Source organism: Nyctereutes procyonoides, unplaced genomic scaffold, assembly GCF_905146905.1.
Source record: "Nyctereutes procyonoides isolate TBG_1078 unplaced genomic scaffold, NYPRO_anot_genome, whole genome shotgun sequence".
Taxonomy (NCBI): domain Eukaryota; kingdom Metazoa; phylum Chordata; class Mammalia; order Carnivora; family Canidae; genus Nyctereutes; species Nyctereutes procyonoides.
Window position 1 is genome coordinate 38049722 of NW_026575121.1, and position 6318 is coordinate 38056039.

Consider the following 6318-nt stretch of genomic DNA (forward strand, 5'->3'; position numbering starts at 1 on the left):
AACAATTGCTTCTGTTTTAATTTAAAGCAAAACATACTTCTTTAAGTCGCTTTTGTTTTCCAAATTACTTAAGGGGAGCCACAATAAATGAGATATCTGTACTAGAGACTTTAAGTGTGAACATTTGGAAAACACCAACATTTTAGCTTTGAGTTCAATATTCCAATTAGAATGAAGCATCTTATGCAATAGGATTTGCATTATCCTTTTGGCAAGATATTTATATAATGCCAAACTATGGGATCAGGAATAAGAGACTTTTCAAGCTATTCAAAGTAATTGATAACTGATTGGATTCTCCAAGAATAACTAAAGACTCATTCTATGTAGTTTTGTTTTAATGAGCAAATTATATGTCTTCTTCAAAAATGGAATATGAGAATGTATCTTAAACGACCTAACTATACTATGAAAGATACTTTTTATTTATGATTTCATGAATATGCATAAAGTTACACATATCCAGTAAGTAAATTCCAGAAATTCTTGTGCCTCATGGATTAGTAATAAATGTTCCATAATCAGCAATATTAAGTAGTATTCCTCCCTAATTGGGAAATGTAAAAAGCAAAGAAGACATGGTAGTTAAGATTGTAATTATTCAAATAGGAAGAATCTTTTTGACGATAATTTTTTTTTTCTATGAAAACATAAGCCTTTGGTCACACAAGTATGCTTTTGCTTTGATGTTAGAGGATGCCTATATAGAACAATGCTGTTCTGGGCACTGAGTGTTACTCAAAGTGAGGTAAAATGGCATAGTTTTCCTGCATTAGAATTTAAGTCCTACATAAAAGGTCAGTCATGCGTTTCCAAGTAGGAGAGTCTAGAACTGGGGAGGGAGAGAAAGGCTGGGGTGGGGTCAAGAGAAATAGTGTTAAATTAATTTTGTATTCCCTAATGGAGTATCTCTTGATGGAGGCTAGGCTTGTTAGTAATCTGTCTACCACATGAGCATCAGCCAGAAGTATTACTCCAAATCTCTGGGCATTAATTGTGGGCATGCAGCCAACTCCTTAGACTTGCCTTAACTCTAGTGCAGCAGGAATTCAGCAGTTAGCATGGAGTTAAGGGCATATCTGTTACTAAAATATCACAATAAATCCTGATGATATTTATTTGTGAAAAGCTCCTACATTAATTATTAAGGTCATGCCATTTAATTATTCATCTTCTGTATTATTTTGTAAATGTACTAAACTCAATCTTATTTCTGTTACTCTCTTATTCCCAAATTCAATGATTATCTTGTAGGAAATATCTTTTTTTGTTAATACAATTAATTTACTGTTTAAAAAGAAATTCGGGAATATAAAAACAATAAATAAAATATCAAAACCAGAAAAAAGTAAATCAGGTCAAAAGAGTCCCCTAAAAGTCATCAGGAATATCATTCTATAAGGAACATCCAAGGGATATAAAGGAAGGGAGGGAAAATGGTGAAGGGAAGAAAGTTCTAAAAAAATGAAATACTGTTATATATGTATTTAAAAGTTTGTATATTGGATATATTTGCATTTAGGAAGAAATAAATAAACAGATTTCCAAAATGTATGCAAACGTTGCTTCATTTTATAGCATATCAGTTACTTAAGATAATTTATGCTGAGTTTATAAAAATCAGTGGAAACACTGATATTTTAGAGTTTTAACATCTTTCTTTTAATCCATGTTTCTATATTTTATATATACATATATATAAGGTTATATATGGCTCTATTTATTTATTCATGAGGGACACATAGACAAGGCAGAGACTAGGCAGAGGGAGAAGAAGCAGGCTCCATGCAGGGAGCCTGATGTGGGACTTGATCCCAGGACTCTGGATCATGCCCTGAGCCAAAGGCACATGCTCAACCACTGAGCCACCCAGGTGACCCTCTATATTAGATATTGACAAATGGTTCTGCATTGTATTTTAGAGAGCAATACTTGATTCCATGGTCTTTGTATTATTTTTTCTTTCATATGGATGAGAACAATTATATACAAATTTTATTTTAGTAAAGTCCCCGGTTTTTGAATACTTTTTGTTTGAAAATGGAATTCTCACCAACAATTCTGTTACAACAGTGTAGTAATTGTATGCTCAAGGTATAAATTTATAGAGATGACTGAGTGATGATGTGGAGAAGATGATGTCTTTGAAAGAGCTTTTTCTTGCATTTCCCAAGAGGAGGGAGCACATTATGCCATGCAGGGACACATGGGGAATCATGAGGTTTGGGGGAGAAATAGAAAGAAGGAGTAAAGGGAAGCGTAAGCCAGAGTTTTTATTCAAATTTCTGCAGGAATGGCAAAGGAGGGCATGAGAAACAGTTGAGGACTAGGTAGTTTGATAATGTATAGAGGTGGTTTTTAATGGTCTAGTAGATGATCCTGGATGATTTAGGACAGGAGAAACATTGACTTGGAATGTGAAAGTTAGGTAGAGGGTGGTCCAGATTCTGGGCTCTAGTTGGTAGGCGAGATGCCCATCCCTTTGGTTGTTAGTCTGGCCCTATTATTAGTGAATATCAAATATACAAGTATAGAATCTAAGAAAACAGAACACATTGTTCTGCATAACTTTTATTTTGATTCACTTTTTCTTTGTCTCTATAATAGTTTTTATTCCTATTTTCTATAAGGACTCAGTTATGAAATGATGCAAGAGTATCACCTGTATAACTGACAATGAAAGCCCAAGGCAGACAAACAGTTAAATTATAGTGGGTTACACATAGGTATTTATCTTTTCCATCAGATAGAGTTACTGTAATAACCAGTTGGAATGAAAGGTCAAGAACACACAAAGACACATAGGTTAGTAGAAGGTAGCAGAAAAGGTGTCATGAGAATTTTAGAAGCTAGAAAATAAATATGCAGTTATCTGACACCAGAGAAAGATGCAGTCTAAGTTGACAAGATTTGGGAAGGAAGCCATAGCAAATAAGGGACTCGATCACTAACTGACATGATCAGAAATGGAAGGTGCCAAGTTCTTAATTTACAAAGATTGAATTCAAATTTAAAATGAACCCAGACATATTGATTTTGTTTTTAATACAAATTAGTTAAATTTTTATTGTTTGTTTTTTTTTGGGGGGGGGTGGAGAGTGCTTTTATTTTAATATCAGTGTATTCTTTAATTTTTAAAAAAATATTTTATTTATTCATGAGAGACACAGAAAGAAAGAGGCAGAGACATAGGCAGAGAGAGAAGCAGCCTCCATGCAGGGAGCCCTATGTAGGGCTTGATCTCAGGACTTCAGGATCATGCCCTGGGACAAAGGCAGACGCTCAATCCCTGAGCCACCCAGGCATCCCTCAGTATAGTCAATGTATAGTGCTGTATTGGTTTCAGGTGTACAATATAGTGATTCAGCAGTTCCACACATTACTCAGTGCTTATCAAGACAAGTATACTCCTAATCCTCTTCACCTGTTTTTTTTTTAAAGATTTATTTATTTATTTATTTATTTATTTATTTATTTATTTATTTATGATAGACATAGAGAGAGAGAGAGGCAGAGACACAGGAGGAGGGAGAAGCAGGTTCCATGCACCGGGAGCCCGATGCGGGACTCGATCCCGGACTCCAGGATCGCGCCCTAGGCCAAAGGCAGGCGCCAAACTGCTGAGCCACCCAGGGATCCCTCTCTTCACCTGTTTTACCTATCCCCACCCACCTTCCCTACGGTAACCATCTCTGTTCTCCATAGTTAAGTACCCCTTTTTTGCTCTCTCATTCACTATCTCTTTTCTTTCTTTAATTGTGTTGTTTCTTAAATTTCATATATAATTAGAATTATATGGTATTTGTCTTTCTTTGGATGGCTAATTTTGCTTAACATTATACTCTCTAATGCATCCATGTTGCTGCAAATGACAAGACTTCATTCTTTTCATGACTGAATAATATCCCCCTTGTGTGTATATACCACCTCTTCTTTATCCATTCATCTATCAATGAACACTTAAGCTTCTTCCATTGTTTGACTATTGTGAATACAGCCGCATTAAACATAGGGGTTCATATTTTTTTTTTTGCATTAGTGTTTTTGTGTTCTTTGAATAAATACCCCATAGTGAGATTACTGGATTGTAAAGAAATTCTATTTTTAATTTTTTTTTTGAGAAATTTCCACAATGGCTGCACAGGTTTGCATTTCTACTGACAGTACGTGAGAGTTCATTTTCCTCCACACCCTCACCAACACTTGTGTTTCTTGAGTTTTTGATTTTAGCCTTCTGCCAGATATGAGGTGGTTATCTCATTGTACTTTCAATTTGCATTTCTGTGATGATGTGTGATGTTTAGCATCTTTTGTCCATTGGCCATCTGTATGTCTTTTTTGGAGAAATGTATGTTCATGTCTTCTGCTCATTTCTTAATTGGAGTATCCATTTTTGGAGTGGTGAGTTATGTAAGTTCCTTAGAAGGAACTTCCTTACAAGTTTATTTTGGATACTAACCCTTTATCAGATATGTCATTGCAAATATCTTCTCCCATTGAATCGATTGTCTTTTAGTTCTTTTGGTTGTTTCCTTTGCTGTGCAGAAGCTTTTTATCACAATTTCAAATTTCATCTTATATTTCAAAGTTGTAGAAATCAAAACAATATGGTACTGGAAAAATGTAGGCATATAGATCAATTGAATACAATAGAAAGTTCAGAAATGAACCCATAATTATATTAATCTTCAACAACGGAGGCAAGAATATGCAGTGGAAAAAAGATAGTCTCTTCAACAAGTGGTATTGGAAAAACTGGAGAGTTACATGTAAAAAAATGAAACGATCACTTTCTTACACCATCCACAAAAATAGATTCAGAATGTATTAAAAATCTGTGAGCCCTTTGGCAGCCCAGGTGGCTCAGTGGTTTAGCGCCACCTTCAGCCCTGGGCCTGATCCTGGAGACCTGGGATGGAGTCCCACATCAGGCTCCCTGCCTGTGTCTCTGCCTCTCTCTCTCTCTCTCTCTCTCTCTCTCTCTCTCTCTCTGTTTGTCTCATGAATAAATAAATAAAATCTTAAAAAAAAAAACTGTGAGACCTCAAACCATAAAAATGCTAAAGAAGAACACAGGCAGTAATTTTTTCTGACACCGAGCATAACATCATCCTTCTAGATATGCCTCCTGAGGCAAAGGAAACAAAATAGAAAATAAACTATTTGGACCACATCAGTTAAATTCTTAAATGCCAGCCTCTAAACCAGGAAGTCAAATGAAAATAAATGTGCAAACCTAGCAGAATTTTTGAGGTTTAATTTTTTAAATAGAAACTCTGTTTCTTTTTTTTTAATGATGTATTTATTTATTTTCAGAAATGAACATGGCAGCCAAGTTTTTACACCGGACTAAGATTTAGGATTGCCTACTTTTAAAAGCCCAAATGACCAACTGGAAAATATAATGAACAGGATTAAAAACCTGAATGGTAAAGCCCCTAGCAGCATGTCTTTATAGTGTTTCTGTTGTATATGTATATGCCCCTGGAGAATGATGTCAAATGTTAAAGAGAAAAAGGAATTTTGCTTCTATCTAAGATATAGCAGTTTGGTATAAAGCAATAATCAAATCAAAACCAACAACATTTCATAAAATGCAGGGGAAAACAAAATCCCACAGAGAAATAAAAAAACAGTGAGATAAACAAATGTTCTGAAAATCATTTCCCCTGAGGCATTTGTGAATTAATAAGGTTCATGGCACCAGGAGCCAAGAGCTTAAAGCTTTTCATAGTCACATGGAGTGGTAAAGCACAAAATGGAGTTTGGGCTATCAGAAAACCAGTGTAGTACACCCAAGAGGTGATGAAATTGAGAATAGAATCCATTAAGTTAGAGACGTATATTAAAATTTTTAGATTAAGTCCTTTAAAAATAATGAAAAGAAAAACAAATTAGCCAAAATATAAAAAGAAAATCTGCAATAAAAACTATTGGATTATTTAAATATGAAATATCTTATTACCATGATATGCCATCTATTTCAAAACCAGTATTTTGATAAAATTATATAAAAACCTTTTTCCTCTAAATTATTCTCAATTGGAGAAGTGCCATGATCACATTTTAGAAAATATGTGTGATAAGAGGAGTTACTCTGTCCATTTCTGGAAAATACACTGTGCTGCATGGAGCAAACTGCACTATAATAGGTAATACTTTTAGAGAAACATCTCTTAGATGCTAGTAGGCTATGAGTTGCCAGATGGCAGTTGATTGAAGCTGAGCATAGTGAACACAATATTTCCTAACCAATCATATAATAGATTGAGGCACATAAACAAAATTTCATCATCAAGTAATATCTGTGTATTTAGA